Below are 26189 nucleotides of genomic sequence, written 5' to 3'. Positions count from 1 at the left end.
GGAAACATTCTTCCATCAGCCTATCTACTGCCTGTCAGGGAGGTGAATAACCTACGCTTATGGGAGAACTCCTCCTGTTGGCGTAGGTAGTGTCCACATTTAAGCTTTACAATGCCATTGTAGCTGTTCAAGTGTAGACGAGTCCGTAGCATGCGTGGTACTGGTTTCACTCTCTTCCTCTGAAACTATATTTTAATTTTCTTGCTTTTTTTTTTTTCTTCTTGGTAAAGTCTCTGCATGGTGTTAGTTATTTGACAGTCACTCTCTGTGGTTGCACTGTTTGTTATATTCTGGTGCTGCTGATGCAGTGATGTTATTTCTCTGATGAAATTTACAGGCACATTACCTTGCCTGAAAGGAACAGTGTGCCATAAAGATTTCCTGCAGAGGAACTTTGCCATGCAGTGTGTTGACCGCTCTGATTTTCCAGCTATAATAATTACACCATCCCTGTGATACGCAATTACTAATTAATCAAATAGCCTGCATTAAAATACATGAAGGCTTTATTTCAGAGAAATAATTGTGATCTTTAAATAAATCAAGGAATAATCAGATAATAATGCATACTGCCGATCTTATTAATTTGTGGTAGCATCCACCGATGCTAGATGCTCTCCAAACACTTTTCCCTTTATGCCCAATGCACAAATGCAAACATTTTTTGAGAATAGGAGAGATGCTCAGTTCTTGACAGACTTGTTTCTCCTCAGTTGGGGAATAGATTTGATGGATGCTTTCCCACTTTTTCTGTTAATATTGAAGGCTGTAAAGAAAATCAGGCAGGACTCTGCCAAAATGATACTTGTTACTCTAGCATGGTAGAGGGAGCAAGAGAACCCAGGACTTGCTTCTCTTCTCCAAGGGGAAATTCGAGCTGTGACTGAGGTCCCAGGGGGCCACACTGACATTACTTAATTAGGGTAAACTGCAAGGAATGGGGCAGACCATCCCCAAAGCTGGTGGTCATTCCAATACTTAGATCCATTAGGCTAGCCAGAAAACAGCTTCTATAATACCTTATTGGTTACCCAGAAGCCAAAACACAGTTCCCTTAAAGTAGCCCAGCCTTGGGCTTCCACCCAGATAACCCAGTCAAATATGACAAGGATTACTGAAAATCTTGTTCATCATATAAAAAAGTCCTACCAATCCCAGAGGATTGGACACATTACCTCCCAGGTTAATGAATATTTCAGAACTTACCCAAATACACATTTACAGCCAATTCTTATTAAACTAAAATTTATTAAAAAAGAAAAGGAGAATTGGTTAAATGAATACAGTTTGGAGGTCAATTTCATAGTAGAGATGGTGAGCTTTCATGTTGCAAAGAGTTCTTGGATCAGACTTGAAGCAGTGATGGCACAAACTGTTAACTGGTTAAGTCTCTGGTTGCTCCCAATTAATTGGAATGTCCTCAGTCCCTTGGTTAGAATGCTCCCATTAATATAAGCTCATAGTCCAGAGATCAGAGCAGGAAAGAGGCAAAATGGAGATGTTTCCAGGGCCTTTTAGCCCTCAGCCCAGTTTGTGGAAGAATACAGATGATAAGGTGGAGTTTAGGGTCACATGATCGGGTCACATGCCCTTGCATGCTTCGCTAAATCATAGCAGAGGCCATTACCCCTACTCTAGTTAGGAGGTTCACAGGAAAGTCCATCAGGTGTGGATAAGCCTCTTCTATGGTCCATTGTGAGTTAAGTGTTCTTTAATAAGCCATTCAGCTTGAACAGTCCCTTCACAATGTGCTGGTCAGACTGACTGCAAATTACCCTGGGGGTGATACCACAGGAGCAAACAAATTTGAAATACAGGTACATAGCAATCTTCAGAACTTCAAATAAAAAACAATACATGCCTACAAATAGGATAATCATATTCAGCAAACCATAACTTTTGCAGTGACACCTTACTTGACACACTTTGTACAAGATTTTTTGTGATTATATAACAGTGGTAGCAATAATGATCTACACGTTCATATTTTAATCATATAACATCACACAAGTGCTTACTTCTATCACCAGATCTACTATCATAACAAGGGGAACGAGTGTACCATCCAGACTCTCATTCACTGCACCTTATGGCATGAGTGGTAGGACTCTCAGATTTTGAGAACTCTTTTTCTCTTGAAATGCAGCATGTATTGATTAATTCTAGAAAACAATCTACTAGAAAATACTGATTAAATATGGAGGCAGTTTCTACTGTGGGTATCAGATAAGGGTTTTGATCCAGTATCCACTCCTATGCAAGTGTTTTTTTTAGAGTACTTGCTGTTTCTAAAGAATAAGAGATTCTTTCTGATTCCTTACAGCCCATACAGCTACAATGGAGTCTTTCATAGTCCTGTGGAGGAGGTCATGGGGTCCCATGAGAGTCTTTTCCAGCCTCTGTAAATGACCACCAAAACTCCAGGTGTTCTTAACCATCATACTTTATTATATCACTTCAGCAGGCTACAGCTATTATTTACTGTCAGTATCCAGCTTCCCCCACATGTTTCTGGGGAAGGGTACAGTAGTAGCAGCCACCAGTCATGTCAATGCTTCTCTTCCTTCAGGCTCCCTACTCTCCTCTCTAGCACTTCCTTCCTGTCTGCTTATATAGTACCAGCTGCTGGGGGGTTACTTCCACTCAGTTATCCCCTCAGTTGTATCTCCACTCAGTTAATAGGCAACTTCTGCCCACTGCCTGTCTTTCAATCAGGTCCCAATTAACATATACTGGTAGGAATTTGAGTGACAAGGCACTGAGTCAGCTCCTGACTCAGCAAACCCTATTCAAAGGGGAGATCTTTTTTCCTCTCATTATATTGTAGAAAGGTTTTTAAGAGGTCTGTTAAACCATTACTTGTCCATAAGGGACCCAGTTTCTGTATGGGTATTAATGTAGTATTAACACAACTCATGTCTCTGCCATTCAAACTTTTATTAACTAGCTCTTTATTTCATCTTTCTGTTAAAACAGCTTTTATTATAGCAATTACATCAGCTAGAAGGATTAGCAAACTGTATGCTTTACTGGCAAACCCTCCCTTTATAGTCTTTTATACAGACAAAATAGTGCTCTCACTGCACCCTTAGTTTTTACCTAAAGTAATTTTTGATTTTCATGTTAATCAATGTACCAACGTAACCTTCCGGTATTCTTTCCAAAACTTCATACTCAAGAGTGAATCAAAGTTACATTGTTCGTATATGAAAAGAGTTTTATCTTATGTTGTTGTAGCCAGGCAAGGTACTAACAAACTTCAACAGGACTTTATTTTTTAAAGTGGAAACCTCTTTTCCAAGCTGCTGCTTGCACCCTCAGTAGCTTTCCCCCAGCCTCTTCAACTCCTCCCCCCTCCTTCCTGTTTCCTGTCCTTTCAGACTCCCAACAGCCAGTGCTCCCAATTCTAATAATTACAAGCAACATCTAAACACCACATTCCCTCCTCTCTTAAGAAACTCTCCCAATTACAATAAATGTTGTTCTAACCACAGGAACAAATAGGAAACAAGGCACTATACTGTTGACAGAATTATTACACTAAAAACACTATAGATACTACATAACATAGTCACTAGTCCAGACAGGTGGTTGTCTGGGTCTGACAGGCCATCTCTCAAGCCCCGGTTCCAGTGCAATGTCTTATTGTGTTGATACTACGGTGAAGTCATCCAATGCAGACTGGGTGTTGGCATAATCTCCTCTTGGTGCATAGGCAGGTGCAAGGTAAGAAGCATTCCATACCCACCCATCAGAAAGTCAATAGGCGTACGGTCCGTTCTTCTCTATGATTTTAAGAAGAGCTGTGAATTTATGGTCCCCTTTGCGTAAAATTCCAAGTTTTCGTATTCTAACAAAAGAACCACACTGAAACTTCGGTTCCTTAGCACTCCGCTGCTTCTGTGAAAGTCTTATACTTCACTTGGTTCTGTTCAACTGGTTTTCTCACATCATCCTCTGCTGGGACCTCAGGTCGTGCCTTTAACAATCCAGCAATGATCAGTTTAGTATTCATCTGTTTCCCATGCAGTAACTCTGCAGGTGATCTTTGCGTTGTGGCATGTCGTGTAGCCTGGTATGCTTGCAAGAGATCAGTAGTGAAGGTTATCCACAATTGCCCTTCCAGTTTAGCCATTTGCAGACTCTCTTTCAAACTTCTGTTAAACCGTTCGGTTTCCCCATTGGCTTGAGGGTAGTATAGGGATGACCTTCTGTGTAAAATGTTCCTCTCTGCTAGAAAAGTTTCAAACTCCAGGAAAGTAAATTGACTACCATTATCTGAAACCAGTTCTTTGGGATTACCTTCCCTGCTAAAAACTGAAGAGAGGAACTTAATTACTGTAGCAGAAGAGATTTGCGATGTAAAAGCTACCTCAGACCATTTACTGAAATAGTCTATTAAGGTGATGGCATAATGACAGTCAATTGGAGCAGTGTCAAAGGGTCCTACAATGTCAATCGCCACTTTTTCCCATGCAGATTCAGGAAGAGGAACAGGCTGTAATGGAGGGGTACATGTCACTGCTGTCTTATCATGCATTTGGCAAGTGACACAGGATTTTATGAGTGCTTCAGTGTGAGAGTCCATCCCTGGCCACCAATACAGATCCCGTAGTCATTGTTTGGTTCTGACAATTCCTTGATGAGTATCCTGTGCCAGATGTATGAGTTTTTGACTGTAATTCTTCTGGCACAAGTAGCCGGTGTTTACCTCGTAGCACACAGCCGTCGAGCAAAGAAAGTTCATCCTGAACTCTAAAATCAGGCAGCAAAACTGGGTCAAGGTTTTTAGGGTTACTGGGCCATCTCTTTGTCAGAAATTCCCATAGTTTTTGTTGAATTGGACATGCTGAACAAGCAGCTTGAAATTGTTCTCTTGTAACTGCAGTAAGAGTGCTTGTAATAAGTGCAACTACTACATCCTCATCCTCCAGTGGACCATCTGGTGAAGGCAAAGGCAGGCGAGAAAGGCAATCAGCTACCACATTTTGGTTTCCAGGCTTATATTCCAGTTCATAGTTGAAAGAGAGTAGTCTTACAGACCATCTAGCAATACGATATCATGCTCTTCCCAGTCCTTTTGTGGTGAGCAACGTCATCAAAGGGCTGTGGTCTGTGCGCAACTTGAATGTGCGGCCCCACAGGTAAGTTCTCCATTTTTCAGTAGCCCAGACACAAGCAAGTGCTTCTTTTTCGACTGTAGAATATTTTCTCTTAGCATTGCTTAGTGTCCTTGAAGCAAATGCAACAGTCCTCTCTGTGTAGTCCTCATGAAGTTGTGTGAGGACAGCCCCAAGTCCATAATCAGAAGCATCAATAGTTATAATTGTGGGCAATGCAAGTACTGGACTATGTACAATCAAGACTTTCACCATTTCGAAACTAGCTTATGTATCCATTGTCCACGCTAAGGTTGAACTTCCCCATAGTAATTCTCGTAACGGTTCAATGACAGAAGCATAATTGGGAATGAATTTTGCATACCAGGAGGTAAGACCCAAGAAGGAACGTAAGGTTTGCAAATCTGTTGGAGGAAGAACATTTGAAATTGCCAGGATATGAGCCGGATCAGGTTTTAGTCCAGCCTGTGAAATTGTATGCCCCAGAAAGGAGAGTTCAGTTTGTATAAATTTGCATTTGGACCTATTGAGCATGAGGCCTGCTTTCCTGATGCAGTTTAGTACAGACTGCAGGTTATTGTCATGCTTCTCTGAAGTATTTCCAAACACGATAATATCATCCAAATAGCATTGAACTCCATGTTGATTCTTCAAAATCAATGACATTTTTTGAAAGGCACTTGGGGCTGATGCGAGACCGTAAGGAACACGTTTAAAATGGAATAGTTCCTCATGTGTAATAAATGCTGTGAGGTCTCTGCTATCTTCATGCAACATAACCTGGTGGTATGTGCTCTGCAAATCAAGAGTAGAAAACATCTTTGCTCCACGGAGTTCTGCAAATACTTCTCCTATGTGAGGAAGAGGATGGCTATCAATCACAATAGCTTTATTTGGCTCCCTTAAGTCCACACAAAGGCAAATGCCTCCGCCCTTCTTCTGTGTCACTACTATAGGTGAAACCCATTCCAAGGAGTCAATCTCTTCAATAATGTCCTCTTGAACAAGTTTTCTAAGTTCCTCTGAAACAACTTCCCTGACTGAAAATGGTAAGCGCTATAATTTCTGTCGTACAGGCATCACATTATTCCGCATTTTAACTTTATGCAGAAACCCATAAGCACAGCCGAGTTTCTCCTCAACCTGGTGTTGGGTCCCAGCTGAAACTGGTGTGTGTACCGCAAGAGTGCTTTGCTGAGGAAGATCAATTCATCCATTAATTACCCTGAGATTTAAAGCATCCAATAAATCTCTGCCAAGGATAGGGGTGCCTTTGTGGACAACGTAGAACTCTACAGTTACATAGCAATCACCAAAAGTAACTATTGCTGGCAGGCAGCCACTTACTGGAATATGATTTTGCAAATAGCACACCAGGTAAAGCTTGGGTTCAGTAAGAGCCACATCTTTAAAGTAACGTAAATAGATGGAATCAGGTAGTATAGATACTGCTGAGCCAGTGTCCAACATTAGCTGAATAGAGTGTGATTTGCCTGAGGGTATGGCGGAAACATTTACCATGCACTTTATTTGTTCTGGAATATGTGCAGTAGTGATTTTGTCCACGCTCAGCACAGTAACATCTGGTATTGTAACTGCATGCACATGTTGATTGAACTGGCTGCTGCGACATAATTTAGCAAAATGCCCAATCTTTTTGCAATGATTGCACTGAGCTACTTTTGCTGGACATCCTGTGTAGCTTGCAAGGTGTTGTGGGGATCCACAGCGAAAGCATGCTTTTACTGTATTTTGAATTTGCTGATTTGGTGGTTTTCCATTAGTTTTTTGTCTTGTAATTGTTTGTCTGCAGTGATAGTGAACTTTTCTGCAAAGGACTTACAGCCTGGACTGTGCCTCCTGTATCCATGCTCATTATTTGCTTCAGCTGTAGCTGACTCAATCTGGTTAGCAATGGTTATTGCTTTTTCTAGTGTAAGTTGTGGTTCTAGAAGTAAACGTTCTCTTACATGAAGCATGGTTGTTTTCTCAATGAGCTGGTCTCTAATCATCTCATCTCCCATATTCCCAAAGTCACAAGTTACAATCAGACTCCTCAGGGAAGCAATATACTGCATTATAGTCTCCCCTGGTTTCTGCTCACACTGGCAAAACCTGTAGCGATTAACTACTACATTCACTTTTGGTACAAAAAAGTTCTTTAATGCAGTGAGTGCAGTCTCATATTTATCGTCTACAAGGGCAAAAGTGTAAAATATACGCTGCCCTTCTGCTCCAATCAGTGGATTAGCAGAGCACACTTTCTTACTTCAGAAATCTCTGTAGCACTGATTGCAAGCAGATAAGTCTCAAACATATGGATCCAGGCAGTAAAAGCAATTGGAGGCTCACCTGGGCTTTGTAGAAAGGGTGCAGGTGGGTTCAGAGGCAGAAGATCCATCGTCGTCGCCAATATGTTGTAGTAGCCAGGCAAGGTACTAACAAACTTCAACAGGACTTTATTTTTTAAAGTGGAAACCTCTTTTCCAAGCTGCTGCTGCACCCTCAGTAGCTCTCCCTCAGCCTCTTCAACTCCTCCTCCCTGTTTCCTGTCCTTTCAGACTCCCAACAGCCAGTGCTCCCAATTCTAATAATTACAAGCAACATCTAAACACAACATCTTATTACTTAGATAGATCTGAAATATTCAAGACCTCACAAACTATTTGTTTCCTATGCAGATAATTGTAAAGGAAAAGGTGTTTCTGCTCAGACTTTATCTGAGATGGGTCAGACAGTGCATAGGAGAGAGATATAAGAATGTTTGAAACAATCCTCCTGCATTAAAACACATTCTACCAGGACAGTCGGTGTCTTCAGCAGCATGCTTTAGACATGTTCCATTAACTGAAATCTAAAACAACCACATGGAGCTCGATACATACAGGGCCATCCTTAGGATTTATGGGGTCTTACGCAGTATTATTAAACTGGTGCCCCATGCCCTTCTTGCTCTTAGCAACACAAACATAAGCTTACAGTAATGGAAAACTTGCCACATGCACTTTATTAAAAACAGTTTAATTGTGCTGCCTTCACCCCTAACCTCTGCACAGTGCCGCCTTCACCCCTAACCCCTACACTTACCTCCCACCTGCACCTCCAACCCCAGCCCTGCACTGCCAGCATGCCCCGCCACACCACCCACTACCCCCACCCCCTTTATGCCCAGTGGCTCCTCACCCAGAGATTCCACCACCCATCCCTATGCCCAGCGATCTCCCACCTGCAGACCCCCTCTATTGCCCAGCACCCCTCTCACAGCTCCGACTGCCCAGCACCCCATATTTCTGAGGGAATTCAGCACCAAAAGATTAAATTCTATGCACAATATTTTAAAATTCTGCAAATTTTGTCAATAAATAAATGTGGAGGCTCCAGCATGGCAGTGGCAAACATAGGCCACTGGCTGCATGGAGGTAGGAGATCACCCTGCAGCCCTCCCCTTCCCTTCCCTGCTAGGATAGGGACTTGGCAGTAAGATACCTCTGTGTGCACTTCAAAAGGCCACAGAGAAACATTTTATATGATGGCTGGGATGTCAGCTATGACCCAAAATCCAGTTGAATGACAAAAAGGAAATAGCTGATACCAATTGCTGAGTCCCACCCTCATCCAGGCCCTTGCCTGCCACGGCTCTGGGCCATCAACTCCCAAATGGCCTTTTATTCTCCCTAAAATAGAGCATTTCCCTCTAATCCAGAAAAGTAAAGAGGTGCTTGGGATGTGCAGTTTAATAAGAAAAGGAATTATATTCAGGCACCAGTCTTTTTTTCTGCCCTGATTTACATTCCTGGTTGCCACACATGGCTCAATGGGATTGTACTGCGTATAACTCAGTCCGCTGTTTCAACAGTGCGGCTGGAGCCACAACCAGCCAAGTCTCATTTGAACAGTGGCTCTTGTTTTGGATTATTTAAGGCAGTTTTTGAAGGTCTTTCCCATGGGTGAGGAAGAAGGTGCTGCATTCTTGAAGGGACCTTTAAAATCCCATTCAACTCTGCACTGTTTACAACTCTCCCTCGTTCAAAATGCTACCAGCTTGAGAGACAGCCCTGGAGTAACTTGGATCCACAAGAAAAAAAAAAATCATGTCCCTTTTCCCTAAATAAAAGTTTTCAGCTACTCCAGCCTTGTCAAGTGCGAGTTCTTCTTCCTCCCCAGCTAAGAGGTCGCTCCCTCGCTTGCATTCTGCAGCCCTGATTGCTGCTTTTCTGCTCCAGGTACATCCCCCTCCTCCTTTTGTTTTAGTGTCAGTTTCCTCCTGTTGACACCAGAATATTGTGAATGGGCAGGAAAAGCAAAGGCCACCTTCTTTTATTTTCCTTTAACTTTCCCTCCTTCCCAGCCAGGTTGTGTGTGCGCCTCTCCCTCCTCCCAGCCCCATCTGCTGCTGATCCCGGCTGGGGAAGGGAGGAGAGGAAAAGGTGACGGTCCAAAGATGATCCTTGGCATCTGGGCTTAACCTTCAGAGAAGAGGGAGGCAAAGAGAAAAGGAGGCTAGGAGAGAGATTGCAGGGACTTGCCGGCGGGGCAGGGCACATGGGCAGAAGAGGGGAGAGGTGAAGGTACAGTGTGGGGCTGCTCGGAACAGCTGCTCACCCCCGGGGCCACCAGCTTGCTCCCAAGGAGGCCCTAGCGCATTCGCTGCTTGCTCACTAAGCCAGACAAAGAATCCCCCTGCTCTTTTCCCTTCCCAGCCTGGCTCCCCACAGCCAACCCCAGCCCAGTTCCTTCTCCACCTCCCCGCCCCACAAAGTCCTGTGCCTGGCTCTACCTCCCCAAGCTTGGCTCCCCCTCTCTCTTCCCAGCCTCCGGGTATCCCCCAGCTCTGTTCCCAGCCTTGCCTGACTCCCCCTGCTCACTCACATGCAAACTTTCATTCCTGGCCCGTCCGCCCAAGCCGGGGGCCTTCTCCAGCTGCCTGAGGAGTGAGTGGGCGGAGGGGAGGGGCCAGGGCGTTGTGTTGGGGAGAAGCCTGTGGGCCCAGTGCGGGGAAGGGTTGGAGAGGAGAGGAGTTCACACCACAGCCAGCGAGGGTGGTGCCCCAAATTTTCGGATGCCCGACGCAGCCGCGTATGCCTAACGACGGCCCTGGATACATACTTTTACTAAAGATTATGCATTAGACGCAACTACTAGGTCTAATGCACAGTTTGGCAGGGCTGTTCTCCAGTATCTGTTTAATTAGGGTACCATGTCAGTATATGGTTGACCAAACTGTCGCAAGAGTGGGAATATGCAGAGGGCACTCGAAGAAGAAGAAGGTTACTTCGAGACGGACTCTGCATATTCACGCTCCCAGCCTGCCTTCCCCTCTTCTGCAGAGTTCAAATTAAGTCAGGCTCCGCATTAGTGGTGGAAGGAACTGAGGCAGTAACCACTGTCACACGCTCTGAATGTGCTGGAACGCTGAGGGGAGGGACAGGAAGCGGCACTCAAGTACTAAGGCTATTAACAGGCATTGCTTACAGCGGTTCCACCGTTCAGCTGCGCCAGTCAGCACATATCCCAAGAGATTAAACGTGCTCAGTCCATCTTGAAGAACCTCAGTTGCAAGTAAAAGCGGCAAAGAGTCCTGTGGCACCTTATAGATCAGGGGTCGGCACCCTTTCAGAAGTGGTGTGCCAAGTCTTCACTTATTCGCTTTAATTTAAGGTTTTGCGTGCCAGTAATGCATTTTAACATTTTTAGAAGGTCTCTCTCTATAAGTCTGTATATTATATAACTTAACTATTGTCGTATGTAAAGTAAACAAGGTTTTCAAAATGTTTAAGAAGCTTCATTTAAAATTAAATTAAAATGCTGATCTTATGCCGCCAGCCTGCTCAGCCCGCTGCCAGCCTGGGGTTCCGTTCACCGGCAGCAGGCTGAGTGGGGCCTGCGGCCAGGACCCTGGCTGGCAAGGGGCCGGCAGCCAGAACCCCAGACCGGCAGCGGGCTGAGCGGGTCCGGCGGCCGGGACCCCAGATCAGCAGTGGGCTGGGCGGCTCAGCCCGCTGCCACTCAGCCCGCTGCGGCTCAGCCCGCTGCCACTCAGCCCGCTGTTGGTCTGGGGTTCTGTCCGTTGGCTCCTGCCAGGCAGGGTCCCGGCTGCCGGCCCCGCTAAGCCTGCTGCCGGTCTGGGATCCTGGCTCTGCCCACATAGAGTGGGTACTTACCTTCTCCCTGGTTCTAGCCCATTCTCTTCCTCTCTGCACTGAGCGGAGGGTAGGAGTGCACTGAGCACAGGGCTGGGGGTGAAGGAGCAGGCTGGGGGTTGGGGTGTAGGGTCTGGCCAGGAGCTAGAATGGGGGAGGGGTCTCAGGGTTGGGGCAGGAGGTTTGGGTGTGGAGTGCTTACCAGGGCAGCTCCCATTTGGTGCGAGGGCTGCTGGTGGGAATGGGGGGAGGGGTGCAGGAGCTCCCGTTTGGTGCTTAAGGTGGGGGTGGGAATGTGGGGGGTGCAAAAATTGGGGCATGGGGGCTGGGGGTGTGTGAGGAGGGTGCAAGAGTCAGGGCTGGGGGCATGTGAGGGGGGTGCAGGGGCCAGGGCAGGCAGGGGGCTGGGGTGTGTGGGGTGTGTAGGGGTCAGGGCAGAGGGCTAGGTGTGTGTGAGGGTGTGTAGGGGTCAGGGTAGAGGGCTGGGGGTGTGGGCTAGGGTCGTGGGGGTGCTCCAAGCCCCCTGCCCAGAGCAGATCATGGCAGGGTGCTGGAGGGGATATGCCCTGATTCCAACCCCGTCCCCACGGCCTGTCCCCACCTCTTCTCCGTCTCCTCCCCGGAGCAGGGAGCCTGCTGTGGCTCTGCTTCTCCCCCTCCCCCTCCAGGGCCATCAGCTGATCGGCAGCAGTCAGGGAGAGGAGGAGGGGCAGGAACCCAGCACGGCAGGGGGAGGGGGGAGCTTACCTGCCCTGCAGTAGCACCTGGCAGGACCAAGCTTCTTCACCCTGCGTGGGGGTTGGGTGGTGGGGGTTGGGGTGGAGCAGAGAAGAGCGGGCCGGGGCAGGCAGGATTTTTAATGGCATGCTGCTGCCTGCCAGGGTCCTGGCCACCGGCCCCGCTCAGCCCACTGCCGGCCTGGGTTCAGCAGCAGGCTGAGTGGGACTGGCGGCTGGGACCCGGCAGGCAGCAGCGTGCCATTAAAAATCGGCTCGCATGCCGTCTTTAGCACGCTTGCCATAGGTTGCCGACGCCTGTTATAGACTAACAGACGTATTGGAGCATAGGCTTTCGTGGCTGAATACCCACTTTGTTGGATGCATGTAATGGAAATTTCCAGAGGCAGGTATAAATATGTAAGCAAGAATCAGGCTAGGGATAACGAGGTTAGTTCAACCAGGGAGGATGAGGCCCTCTTCTAGCAGTTGAGGTGTGAACACCAAGGGAGGAGAAACTGCTTTTGTAGTTGGCTAGCCATTCACAGTCTTTGTTGAATCCTGAGCTGATGGTGTCAACTTTGCAAATGAACTGAAGCTCAGCAGTTTCTCTTTGAAGTCTGGTCCTGAAGTTTCTTTGCTGCAGGATGAATCTGCTATTGTGTTTCCAGGGAGATTGAAGTATTCTCCTACAGGTTTTTGTATATCGCCATTCCTAATATCTGATTTGTGTCCATTTATCCTTTTATGTAGGGACTTTCCAGTTTGGCCGATGTACATAGCAGAGGGGCATTCCAGACTAACACGGCTACCCCTCTGATAGTTACAAGTAAGTAACCTTTATTTCACTTAGTTAGAATGCACCTCTCATCCCTTTATAGGTTCAACAACATCATTTTCATATAGCAGTCCCAGGATGCTGACTCTAGCAACATGTAAGCTAAGAAAAGAGGGCATGTCATTCTTTCTCCAAGCACAGTTGGAGAGCAAGGAAAGCCCACATGAAGCTGTTCCTCCTCGGGAGACCAAGCAAGCCGCCTTCTCATACAGAGAGGAAGGCTGTAGCCAGGTCTCAGCCCTCTGGTCAGTCTCTCTCTATTAGTGCCCCAGTGAGTCATGATTCCACCCCAAGCTACATTTATTCAAAGGCCCCATTTGCCTGCCACTACATTGGTGCTGACCTCTTCTGACAGGGGCAGAAAGGAGCACTTGGTGTAGTCCTAAATCTGAAGGTACCAGAATGCCACTGACTAAAAGGGGCAGAAAGCGGGGGATGAGGCTGTGGGGGACAGAGAGAAGGGGAGATTATACGTCTGGGGCATAGAGACTTAGGGCCTGCCTAGGTCTTAGGCTACCAGAGTCTGGTGCAGGGGGCTAAGGGCCAGGGCGGAGCTGGGAGGCGGAGGGCAGGTACAACTAACTCAGACTGGTCCAGGTCATGTCTCCCCAGGGTGTTTACCCAGCGTGACTCAGAATCCTGCAGAAGTTTCTCCTGTTTGCCCCAGCTCCTGGCTCCAATTTCAGCTGGTGTCCAGAGAGATTCCCCCTGCCTTCAGTGGCAGAACAACTCAGCAAGCAGTTCTCAGACAATCACAAAATGGTCTGTCAAAGACCTGGTCCTACCCAGTCTTTTGCAAGTAGGAATTCCCAGAAATAGACCTGTCAGAGGCCAGAACAAGAAGTGCTGGACATGTTGCTCCAGAGGGTTTCTACCCAGACTCCCTGACAGATGTCTTCCTCCTTCCCTGGACACCAGGACTGATGTATGTCTTTCCGCCAATTCCCATGATACTGAGGAAACTGAGACAAGATGTAGGACTGGTAATTATGATAGCCCCAGCATGAGCCAGACAGTTCTGGTATTCAAATCTGATAGATCACTCAGCCCCCCTATCACCCTACTGGCCCTGCCTGACATAGTTTGACAGAAAAATGGTCAGATTCAACACCCAGACCAAGCTTTGTTACATGTAACAGCCTGGATGATGTACACCAAACAAAGCTATTCAGCTGAGGTTCAGACATTCCGTTCTAAAGCAGGAAATCTTCTGGCGGACTGACTTAAAAGGCTAAATTGAAGAGGTTTCCTATTTGGGCATCTTAGCACCAGACTTCTCCCTGGTGTAAGCATGAAAGGGGGTCAATTTTTATGCATTTGCTGAGGTGCCAGTTAGATTTTAAAACTGAAATCTAACAAACTAGGTTTGCCAATTGAATAAGAGTTTATAGCCAATATAGAATGGAATCTAATAGGATAATCCCTTTTTACTGAGTTCAGGGAGCATTGCTTTCTAATTCTAACTCTGGGTTCTTTTCAGGTCAGCTTTTATCTTGAACAGTATATCTCAGATCAGGATACTTTCTTATTCTTAACCAACCAACAATTTATTAATTCACCCAGAACCACATTAGTGTATAATCAACAGTTCACCACTCCAGTATAGACACAACCAATGTTCTAGGTATGTACTGCAAAGCAATTATCACAGAATGGAGTTGAGACTTACTAGTTATACTAAAGAACCATGCAAATTACCAAGATTTTGTATGACATTTACTTATGATCATCAGTTTTTTAGTACCTAACACATCTATCACATTTCCAAGGATGCACTTGTCTTTAAGGCACTTTTAAGAGTGTGGTTACTATTGTTTGAATGGATTGGTCCAAAAGAGACAAATTGAGAATTTCAAAGCCAATTGCTTAAAGTTGTTGTTTTCAAGCTCTGTTAGGTCAATTTGCTTGGATTTATAAAGGAGTTAAAATCTAAAATATGGCTATGTAATGTCTCACTGGAAGGTGTAGACTTAGCAAGGTAACCTATAGTTACTTGTATTAAAGAATAGAAAGTGAAATAAAATATTTAAATGAAATCTCACCACATCTTATCCTCTTAACCCTGGGTTGGGGGAGAGTCCTTTCCACATGGATAGTCCTGGTGATGGTCACACTTAGGATTCTGCAGCTGGTTGCTGAATTCAGTCAGCTCTCAAGTTGCACGTGGTTATCTCAGTTTTATCTCAGGGCTTATTGCAGGGGACCACTCTCTGATTTCTATAAGACACTTGTCAAGTGAGTGCTCAGATTTCAGCTCAGTTTCTCTGCTGCTTCCATTCGTGTCCAGTAGATGGCGATGGTGTATAACCAATTTCTTTTTCTTATCGGAGGCTTTTTATGCTTGATTCATTTCAAGGATTGCATTTCATTATTAACGCTACTAACAATTTACGCATTTTTGCTTATTCCAAAGTTATATACTGGTTTATATCTTTCTACATTCCTTTTTTCTTGTGCTCGACAATTCCTATTATTTCCAGAGCGCAACAGTTATTTACAATGAAAACCAGCAAACTCCCTTATATTTTTTAAATTTGGCAGACATACATCATACATTTTTTGATTGTACTGTACATAAACATTTCACATTATTTGGGACTTACAATAGAACAAGAGACATTATCCATATATAGAAGGATGTAGAGCTGACTCACAAGGCAAAGAAATGGCAGCTTCTCATTTGGGGTGAAAGAAGAAAAGCTATCCACTTGGTATATTTGATTTACACAAAAAACAATGTATAGTTAATAATTTGGGGGTGAAAACATGTGACTTATTTCTTGGGGTAGCAGGTAGTTTGCCCAATTTAACCTTCAATTTTAAGCCAGTCATTTCAAGTTTGCTTAACTTGCAGCTTGTCCACCCATCAGGAGCGGCAGAAGCTCCCCAAAATTGGAGGGGTCACTGGTGCCTGAACCATGCCTCCCCCGCCCCGCACTGCCTCTTCTCCCCAAGCCCCCGCCTTTGCGCTGCCTCTTCTCTCCATGCCACTGCCTTTGCATCTCCTCTTCCCCCCAAGACCCCACTCCCCACTCGTTCCTCTCCACCCCTTCTTCCCCCATTGCTTGCCCTTATGAACAGTAAAAAGTGATGGGCCATGGTTGATTTGTGGGTGCTTAGCACATCGACTCTGTGGATGCTCCGGGGATGGAGTACCCATGGAAAAAAAATAGTGGGTGCTCAGTACCTACCAGCAGCCCTGCGCATCAGCTTCTCCCTCTTCCCCCCTCCCCCAGGGGCCCCGCAAAGCAGCTCCTCCTCCTCCTTCCCAGCACCTCCCGCCTGCCACAATCAGCTGTTCAACAGCGTGCAGGAGGCGCTGGGAGAGGGGTGTGCTCGGGGGAGGGAGTGGAACAGGGCAGAGCAGGGGTGAGGGCTTGGGGGAAAGGGTGGAGCAGGGCGGGTCACACACCCCCGTGGCAAATCACAAAGTTGGCGCCTCTGGTCCTTAGACAAAGTGTCTCACATGATGTGAATGTTTTCTTATTGTCTTTACTTCCTAGGTGTATCTTATTTTGGGATAAACAGAAGTGGATAGCTTTTCTTATTTTGAGGGCCAGAAGGAATCAGTAGTTATTAATCATTTTAAGGCATATCTGTTCTATATATCTCTTACACTTGTCATCATCACCAATTTTAGCAATTTTTAATAATTTTTTGGATTATTTGCTCACCCTGAAAGAATTTAGGCTTTCAATCGACTCCATAAGGGTCAATCTAGCACTGTTATCTGTGCAAGCCCATACTGTTTTTTCCCACTCTAGAGTGGCAAGATTTCTTTAGGGCCTTATTCTTGGGTCTTCCTTTGGTTCAGGAGCCCCTTCCCCTTGGAAACTCCATACAATATCAATATCAATGGATCCTGCCTCTTTGAGCCCTTAGCCACCTGTACCCTATACTACCTTCTCCATACCACCGATCAGGGAAGACTGCCTTTTTGATATCCTTTACATCAACTTGAAGGATAGGGGAGATTTAGGCCCTCATGGCAGGTCCCCCTTAAACAGTGTTTCATAAGGATAGGGTCACTCTCAGACCTCACCCCAAGTTTGTGCCCAGGGTTGTCTTAGAATTCTGTATAAACCAAAGCATTCACCTCCTGGTTTTCTTTCCCAAGCCTCACTCAATCCTTTGGGAAGCTGAACTGAAAAAGTTACCTTCTTTTTACATCAACTGGAAACAGTCATTCAAGAACATGCCCAGGCTATTTGTGGCCTTTGCTGACAGAGTTAAGGGGCAAGCCATATCTTCACAGAGGTTATCTAAGTGGGTCTCCAATTGTGTAAGGACATGTTATGAGTTGGTCAGGTTAGATTCACCTAGATTCATTCCACTAGACCTCGGCCCCTGCGGCCCATTTAAGGAATGTCGCTATACCTGAAATTTGTAGGGCAGTTATGTGGCGCTTGCCAAGACACTATTCTTTAATGGAGACTTCCAGACTGGGTGCCTATTTTGGTAGGGCTGTCCTGCAGTCCTTGTTTAAGTAGGGCTCCTTTTACCTGCCTCCAAGCAAATAGGCAACTGCACAGTAGAGTGGAATCCATGTGGACAATCATTTGAAGAAAAGAGAATGGTCACGTACCCTGCAGTAACTGTGGTTCTGTGAGATGTGTTGCTCACACAGATTCCATGATCCACCCTCCTTCTCTGTGACTACAGAGTTCTACCCTGCTGGGGTTCTGTATTGATAAAGGAACTGAGGGACAGTTGGGCCCCTTTTGCTCTTTATACCCTCAGATATGGGGGACAGGAGGACAGTTAGGGCACAAGTGTGGCCCAACGGACACTGCTGGCCAAAAGAACCTGATCTTGCATGCATGGGGAGCATGTGCACCAAGAGTGGAATTCATGTGGATAACATATCTCTCAAAAAAACACAGTTACTGTAAGGTAAGTAATCGGTCTTTATTTTACCTATTTGTTCTTAATGAAGTTGAAATTAAAATGGTCCTGTAAAAGGGTGGTATACATCTTCTGTGGAGCCATCCAGGTATTGGAACCGATAGCTCAGTGGTTTGAGCATTGGCCTGCTAAACCCAGGGTTGTGAGTTCAGTCCTTGAGGGGGCCATTTGGGATCTGGGGCAAAAATTGGGGATTGGTCCTGCTTTGAGCAGGGGGTTGGACTAGATGACCTCCTGAGGTCCCTTCCAACCCTGATATTCTATGAAGTCCTGCTGATTCATTAGGGCAGGTGTGGTTTGTTAAACTCCACCCTGGATATAACAGAGTTGGGAGTTGTCCTCTGGACATAGGAATGTAGGATCTGGAGCAGAGAAATCAGAAGGGAGGAATCCTAGGAACACCCAAAGGGAGACAAAATTGTCTGGCAGATAGGGCATTGGACTGCAACTCTAGGTTCTTTTCCTGACTAGGTTGCTGACTTGCTTTCTGATCTTCACTACATCTCTCTGTGCCTCTGTTACCCCTGCCACTCTTTGTCTGTCTGATCTACCTGGGTTGTAAACTGTTCAGGGCAGAGATTGTCTCTTGCTATGTGTTTGTACAGTACGTAACCCAATGAAGTCCTGATATCAGGCAGAGTCTTTAGGTCCTACTTTAATACAAATAATCTAAATAATCCAAAAAGTCTTGAACATGAGTTTATTTTAGTACCTCTTTATTAAAGCCAGAGCCCAGGAAGAGGTGAATTTTGACTCTGGACAATGTGTACTGCCTTTGTTTTAGAGCAGAATGGGAATACCAAATGATTTATGGCTTTTTGGTTTTTTTTGACTTTCTATTTCTGCACCAGCTTCACCAATGATATAAGTACCGCTTGGGCAAGTGTTAGTTACCTGAACTTCTGCGGATGAGACGGCAGTAGACAATCATGTGATTTATTTATTTGTTTCTTGCAAAATGGTTTATTTTAAAAAATTTCTTGGAGTGCTGAATTTTTAATTTTTTTTTTAAAAAACTTATTTACAATATAGAGAGCATTTCCCACAATCTCATAACATTTGTAAGGTATGCCAGTGAAATTTGGGTCCTAAACTACTTGAAAGTCCTTCTAAACAACATATAATAATTACATAATTTAAAAAGTAATTAAAAAGAAAAACTCGTCCCAAAATTGAAACAAGACATGTAAATGGTTTTATGATTTATTAGTTAGATCAGCTGCTGTTTACAAATGGCAGGAAAAAATATGAGTAAACATTTACATTTACTTTATAAAAGGAAAAAGGAAAGTATTTACAACATATGTAACAAACACAAATAGTACAGGAATACATACAGGGCACTAATTGAAGTGGAAATCCCCACTGCTGCTCTGACACTTGGCAGTAAAGTTTCAGCATGATGCATGGGAATTAATTGGACTTCTCCAGGTATAAAGTCATAGTCATGGCTCCATATTTAAGGCTGCAACCAGCAATCCATTCTAAGTCCTGTTTTTGACACCTTGTATTGAAAATTTTCAGAAAAATCTCCTTTTGTCCTGAAAATTCTCATATTTATTCTTAAAATTAAGTGAAATGGCCAAGCCATTTATAATAATATATCTAGCTCTTATATAGTACTTTTCATTCATAGATCCATAGCATCTTACAAGGAGGTAAGTACCATTATCCCCACTTCATGGATGGAAGTCCTTTGACTAAATCTTTATTCCCCCATCATGCTGAATATTTAAACCTTTAGTCTCTAATTTTTACTATACATCATCTAGTAGATGGACTACTGGATTGTGACTCTGGGTTCTTTTCCTGACTAGGTTACTGACTTTGTTAAATGTGAATCGGTAAGAAACGTATCTATTTATTAAAAAACAAACCCTGTCTTACGTATCAACACTTAAATATATTGGGAGATTTTAAAAATATGATATTTCAAATTCCATGGCCAAAGTCAACTCCTAGAGGTGTAGTTCAGTGTCTGTTCCTTCAAAATGTCATCTGTACTAGTCTAGAAAGCACTCTTAAAAATGTTCAGACTGGCATAATAATAATTCTGAATAATGTTCTGAATTATTGAGATTAAAAGCAAAACATAAATCAGTGCTCTTACATCATCAAGAAGAAAAACAAAGGCTTGATTTGGCTGAAAAAGCACATCATAAGGTAGTAAAGGATATAGAAAAAAATAAACTTTTGCTCTCCTCCTACTAGCTATAATTTAAGTAAAGAATCTGTATTAAAGCTTAGACATTTCTAGCTTTCTGAACTAATTCAAAAGGACCAAAAAACACCTCTCTAAATCATCATAATTATAATAAAGATTATTATTAATAAAAAGTATATTACAGCACTTACAATGCCAGTGTATTCCAAGTAATTATATTGAACATCTAACATACAAGCTGAAAACTTCAGCGTACCAAATGTAAAAAGTATATAAAGATTTAAATGTCTTAGAAATCAATTGATGTGTACAAGAAATGTGTAGAAGCAATGCCCCATCACAACATATCCATAATTCATCATTTTAATTCAGGTACATTTAAATATTGTACATTCTATTAAAAAATGGTGAAACATCTCTTGTAAGAGTCAAGAAAACTAGATATAGAACAACAAATTGCTTCAATAAATAATTGTCCTGCACACATTAATTCCATAATTAACATTTGACTGACATTAGTGGATTGAAAGGAAATCACTGACTTTTAACTGCAAGGTACCCAAATTAGATGAATTTGGCGCCCAAAAGACATAGAAGAAATAAACTGCAGCAATGCAAATGGTGTGAATATAATCTATACTACTGAAAAATACAATGATTTTTTTCTATTGCTTCTGGGACTGTAAAGACTAAAGTATGTCATTAGGTGGATGAGTCCTTAAAAACCAAGGCCCTGTCGGTTCTGCTTGGACATTAAAAATTCCATGGCAGGTGGATTTTCCCCATTTTTCTTGGCCAAAATATCCCCTCCTTACACTATTGTGCAGAGTCTTGTCTACCAGTTGCCAATCTGAGGGTTTATTCTGCACCATTGAAGTCAATGAGAATTTTGCTGGATCAGGCCACTGGCTCCTATTCTTCATCACAGAGGTGACTACATTATTTCTTTGTGTATAGGACAAAGATCTGTCTTAACTTACCCTGTTTAAACATGGCAATTTAAATTCAAAGTAAATGGTGGGGCAAGGTGAAACAACATCCCATTTGGCTAGACAAATGAGAAGAATGATGGAAAGAATCTGTCATTCTGTAATACATGTTACATAGGGCTCAATCCTGCAAGGTATTGGGCACTCTGGGGCGCTTTGGCTGCAATCCATAGTTATCCTTAAGCATGTGCTTAGTTCTTTGATGGAATGGGGCCAGAGTGCTCAGCACCCTGAAGGACTGAGCTCCAAATGTGCCTCAAATTTTCATCCTCATTGATTTAGCATTGCTACATACTAGTTCTGAAGGTCCATAATATTATGGCATGCGTGTACTCCAAAAGGAGTCAAAAATGACTGAGAAACCAGGGGCGAAATTCTCACACCCACTCCAGCACCTTTACGCAGGATAAACTGGCCAGAGTGGCATAAAAGAGCTCTAATAGCCCTGCAAGCTGTCTTCTGAGGACCCTCTCATCAGCCTTGGCATAGGGGTATGCTGGGGTCAGGCTGAGGCAGGAGTGGGGTGGCTGCAGAGCTACAAGCTGGGCAAAAGAGTGCAAAGGTGACCGAAAATCACCATAACCATTCCCCCCGAGAGTCTCAAGTTCTGTAATACGTTCGTTAGACGTGAAGCACAGACTCTTACCCTGTTATCAGTGACTGGGATGGAAAAGTACATTCTATTTGTGGTCTCGGTAACATTGTCATAGTAAGACTAGACACTTGTCCCATACTGAAGATAGGGAGGCAATAGATAATCTAGCAATTGCAGTAAGGGCTATGGATTTTAAGTAAAAATGTGCTTTGTTTTGAAAGGCTCATCACATGAGAAGGATACACTGCTCAGTTATTGCTCTATTCATTATATGTAACAGCAGGGAAAACATGAGCACTTGCAGGAGAGGGGAGGATTTATTGAAGCAGTTGTTGAGATGTTACTGTGAGAAAACAATGGAATTATCGCAAAATGGAATTCCACACTCCCCAGCATGCCCCAAGCCAGGGACACTGTATTTGCACACAGAGCCATGCAAAAGAAAGGAAAAATCCAATATAATCTCTAGAAGTTTCACCACCAAGCCGTCACATATACCACCGCCATCTGACCTACTGAAATCTCAAAATGACATAAATTAAAAAATATAATGATCTGTGGTGAAAGTACTTTTCAAGTGAAATTTTAAATGATTCTAAGCAAGTCTGTTTCACAAAGAACCAAATTTGTACAATTATTTAATTGTGACCAACAACAACAAAAATCATAAACTAGTTGTAAAACTAAACTGGTCTTTGTTCTCTAGTATTTTAAATACTAAATTAAAAAAGACTATATAAACTGTACCATCTTTATTGATGTTTTGGTTTGATACTTTCATCAGATCAAAATATCTGATTATAGAGAGGTAATGGTTGGAAAACAATGTAGCAGAAAGGATAAGGTAATAAAAGGGGGGGAATAAAACAATGAACAAGATGTTGCAAGAAAAAATGGTATGAATGATGAAATGGAAAGAAAGAAGCAAAGAAAGAAAATCATGAGAGACAAACAGAAGGAAACAGTAAGGGACAATATAGGAAAACGATTCAGAGAACAAAGAAATAGAAAAGAGACAGAGTCCCTGATCCAGCAAAGCATGTAACCATGCGCTTGACTTTAAACTTGTGAGTAGACCCACTGGATTAAAGTTAAGCATCAATTTAAGTGCTTTGCTTTATTGGGGCCAGGGAGAACCAGGGGAGAAAACAGGATAATTTTCGAAGGTAACTACCAACATCCTACTGTTTTCAAGTCATAACTGAAAATTTGTTTCTTTTTAATCAGGATTTCAGATATTCCTAATGAGTCTGAGATTCCATAGAACACTAGCAAAAATAACACAGAGAAACTTTCAAGACCACCTTCTTTAAGATAGACCACCTGGTATGAGAGGAGACCACTTTTTGTCATCTGGTCCCTAATATATTCTTGTTTTTATTTTTGAAAATGTAAATACAGTGTTTTAGAGAGACCATATGTATGAAAGGTCACTGTTACCTGGTCCCCATGGGTGGCCTGTGTGGATATATTTCTTTGCACTGAAAATTAACATGTCAGTAAAAAGCACCAGTTTGCTAATGAACTGGGGAAAAACAGGGCAAAAATGTCCTTAGGAACTTTGGGGTGGGGAGTATTTATAATCCTTATATTCCAAAGTTCCACGTAAAGTACTCCTAAAAGAAAACACAATGAAATAAAAAAGAGCAAATGTATTGCCATAATAATATTAATAACAGAAAGAAAAGTGATATTAACATTATCAAACTATAAATATAACTTTTTTCATTAAAAAACAAAAGGCACACCGCCCGCAGTTCTGGTCAGGTTCTTACACCCCGAAAAGTAAAAATTACAAATAAAAGAAATTAACCCCTTCATTAACCTGAAGATATTTCTCCCCTTTGCTAATACATTTATTGCATAATCTGTGTGTCTGATATACTTCTTAAGGGAATTTTGCATCCCATATTCTTTAAATGAAGATATTTCCTGTCCCCTTCATCCTTGAATTATTTTGAAAGTAGACTTTCTCTGAAAAGGTTCTGCATAAGGATGAGAAGAGGTGGATACTGTATAAGGTATCATCTATTTAAAGCTTTTGCTGCCTGATAAAGGCTCTTCATCAGGATGGGTTTAATGCACTGGGAGTGCCTAGAGGCAAATTAGGATAATCACAAGTGTGCCTTTCCTGTGGGCATTCCAGTATCCCATACAATTTCCCCTACAATGACAAACTTTGATAGGTTTGTGTTCTCATTCGTTATTTCAGGGCCTGGTCTCTGTTCAGACTAATATTGCCATATTTGGTACACAGCAATGATCATAGAATATCCGAGTTGGAAGGGACCTCAGGAGGTCATCTAGTCCAACCCCCTGCTCAAAGCAGGACCTATCCCCAATTTTTGCCCCAGATGCCTAAATGGCCCCCTCAAGGATTGAACTCACAACCCTGGGCTTAGCAGGGCCAATGCTCCAACGACTGAGCTATCCCTCCTACATCCCTACATAAATGTTTATGAAGCTACCCTGATACATAGCAGTTAGAGTTAGGACCAAAGCGGAAAGCGTCTTCTTCTACCCTTCAAATTACAAGTAAGTGTTCTTTGTTCCCCTTATTGAAAAAGCACTGGAACATGGCTTTCAAAATATCCTGGATCATTTAGTAACTTGAAGTCTCAGCAACTCCAAAATGCTGTCCTGCCACGTTTGTAAGAGTAGTGCCAGTAGATTATGGAACTCTGAAGTGGGCTTTTTAACACTAATCATGATTCCTAAACCTGTGTGATGGGATCATTCATTTTCCTGGTGAATTAGAGTCCACCACATCTCTCAACGTCTGGTCTTAGCAACCAATCACAAGCTTGTTCATGGAGACAGATAATAACAAAAGGTGCATTTTAGCTGAAAAGCAGTTAGTAAAACACTGATTAAAAACATATAAACCCCAAACTAGGCATGGTAGTGCCAGCTGAAGTGAGAGATGCTTAATATGGGTATATATAAAAGTATCTTATTTCTGGGATTTGTTCTGATAAAAAATAAATCACGTTGGATTTGATTTCTGAAGATAAGCCCTCCTAGCTGAATTACAACATGAATTGCTAGCCCATTATCCAAATAAGCCTGATTTCTCTAGTGATTAAAATAATGTAATGCATTCAGCAAAGCACTCAAGAACATGCTTAACTTTAAGCATATGAGTAATCCCATTGAGTTTAATTGGATACTCATACGTAAGTGCTTTACTGAATTGGGGCATTAGTGCACTCAATGCAATATTTCTACTTATTTTATAAATTGTAGCTGCATTGTTTTATTGCAAGAACTCTATAGTAGAGATACTCCATACAAATATATATTATTAGAGTTTCTTTCACTCTCAGTAATAGGAATAAAATAGGGGATGCCGTATTTGTGTGGTACGTGTTGTGAGGCATCTGAGGTTCCGGTGTTGTACACTCAGACTTTCATATGAAGAGGGAAATGTAGTTTGTGACATTTAACTCCTTGCCTAATCTTTTCTTCCCTCCAGTAAATCTGCTTAAAACCCTTAGTATCTTGTAACTGTTAGAAATTGTACCACTGTGATCCTTCCTTTCAATCTTGGAATACTTCTGTTGAAATGTACCCACAGAAAAGTTTACTTAAGTGCTTTATCAGGACATCAGAAACATTTCTGGAGATCTAAAGACATCATAAACATTATTTTGTTCTGGTATGTAGTGCCAACTAATACTTCCAATTTGCATCATGGAAGACTGAAACTGAATGGAACTCCAGTATCCAAAGCAACTTCTTAATGAAAACAGACTTTCATCAAACAGCAGAATTTTTGTCTATTATGCCAGGATATAATGTGACTGTACAAATTTGATAGAACTTTTGTTTGTGTGTGTGCAAAAGATTCATTAATGTATTGCTTGTGGGGAGAACAAAGGTTATGAAAGGATTAAAGATGGAATCATCAAAGGGAATAGATGGAAGTTTGTCATCTTGTAACCAGGAAAGGTAGCAAAGCTTTTACCGTGTCCTCTTGGAGCTGCTCTCCAAAATTAATGTACACGTTTTTCTTTAAAGAGATGATTGTTCAAGAGAGAGAGTTTCCTTCTTGTACTGAGAGTCCCACAGAATTATTGTCTGTATCTATGTTACACTTACTTTACATATTGGCTGCTGGAAAATAAACCTAATTCTTCATGCGAAGAGTCTGATGACGAAAATAGAATTTGGGAAAATGATCCAAAAAAAATATGTAATTTTCTAGCTCTGCTGCTGGCCTCTGGAAGGAGGGGTCAAAAAAAAACAAAAAAAACCAAGCATAAACTGTTGGTATGCCCATCTCCAGTAGCCACACCATGCACGTTGGTCAAGGACAATAGTCTGGTGTGCGTGACTGAAGAATTCCTTCAAACTCCTGGATGGTAATTTGCAAACATCTTCAGCAAATCTTCAGGCAGGATGTTCTTCTCCTTTCATTGTTGCAGTCATCCCCCAAGCTTGTCTCACTTTTTGGCTATCAACCAAGGAGTTTGACCCTTGAAGTGGTAGACAAATGATTTAATATGAAAATGGCCTATCAAAGGTAATACCTAATACCAGCACTGCTTTTTATTGCTCTAGGTTTTAGTAGAAATAGACCAAAATCTGAACCTTGAATCCAAACCTTCAAATTTCAGGGTGGTTCAAATTTGATTCCACTGATGACAAAATGCCTCTGTGATCTGAGTTCTAGTTCTAATCCAAAACTGTAAGGGTCTGAAATCTTGTGAGAATAGCTGT

The sequence above is a fragment of the Lepidochelys kempii genome, chromosome 7 (genome assembly GCF_965140285.1).
Source record: "Lepidochelys kempii isolate rLepKem1 chromosome 7, rLepKem1.hap1, whole genome shotgun sequence".
NCBI classification, from domain to species: Eukaryota; Metazoa; Chordata; order Testudines; family Cheloniidae; genus Lepidochelys; species Lepidochelys kempii.
This window is presented reverse-complemented; position numbering follows the sequence as displayed.